The sequence below is a fragment of the Tachyglossus aculeatus genome, chromosome 22 (genome assembly GCF_015852505.1).
Source record: "Tachyglossus aculeatus isolate mTacAcu1 chromosome 22, mTacAcu1.pri, whole genome shotgun sequence".
In the NCBI taxonomy this organism is placed as follows: Eukaryota; Metazoa; Chordata; class Mammalia; order Monotremata; family Tachyglossidae; genus Tachyglossus; species Tachyglossus aculeatus.
The window spans coordinates 25,211,538-25,212,461 of record NC_052087.1 but is presented as its reverse complement, the minus strand read 5'-3'; the positions used below and the strand labels follow the sequence as shown (position 1 = coordinate 25,212,461).

The 924-nt window shown below is 43.0% G+C and overlaps 1 non-coding gene across 1 annotated transcript; it reads left to right on the top strand.

Annotated features, from left to right (window-relative positions):
- Nucleotides 1-283: 283 nt before the first annotated feature.
- On the top strand, nt 284-421 carry LOC119944240. Its single transcript, XR_005455737.1, has one exon. It is a non-coding gene; the product is annotated as a small nucleolar RNA SNORA7 (small nucleolar RNA).
- Nucleotides 422-924: the final 503 nt, after the last annotated feature.

Here is a 924-nt window from a genome sequence, read left to right as displayed (position 1 = left end):
ATCATTAAATGGCAAATCTGATGTCTGAGTAATACTCCAAATGGCAAAGGCACAGAAAAGGTGCACTACTCTAATTCTGTGGGTCAAATGCTTAGTGTGCAAGAAATTCTCTCAGTACTGCGTTCAAGATCATGGACACAATCTCACCATCCATAGTGTCTTCTTTGAAATGAAAGATAACTCTTCCATACATGGGTTTGGGCAGAGGGCCAAAAAGATTGGGGTGACTGACAATCCATTTCACACTATCCTTTTAGTCATTTAATGCAGTTATTGAGGGCTTCCCCTCTCAGGGTCACATCTGGAGAGTTTCCAGTATTCTACCAGTCACGACTACAGGAGGGAGAGTCAAGCAGAGGCCTACCCATTCCATTCCTACCTTGGGCAGTGGCTAGTGAGTGGAAGGCAATCTGTTACAAGTCAAAACTCACCTGTGCTGGGCAACAGCAGCATGGGAGACAGTCGAGGACAGAGACTCGTTTACTGCATGGAAGGAGGCAGTGGTAAACCACTTCTGTATTTTTACCAAAAAAACTCTATGGATACACTACCAGAACTACTGCAGATGGAAGTGGGGTGTTCTGGGAGAGAGAGGGAGTGATGACCCAGAGTAGAACTCAAACATCTAGAATGAAGTCATCCAATTTGATGGTAGTGATGTGTTATCATTATATATTTATCATATATCAATCAATCAATCAATCGTATTTATTGAGCGCTTACTATGTGCAGAGCACTGTACTAAGCGCTTGGGAAGTACAAATTGTCATCACATAGAGACAGTCCCTACCCAACAGTGGGCTCACAGTCTAAAAGGGGGAGACATATATGTCGCTATATGTTGCCAACTTGTACTTCCCAAGCGCTTAGTTCAGTGCTCTGCACACAGTAAGCACTCAATAAATATGATTGATTGATTGATTG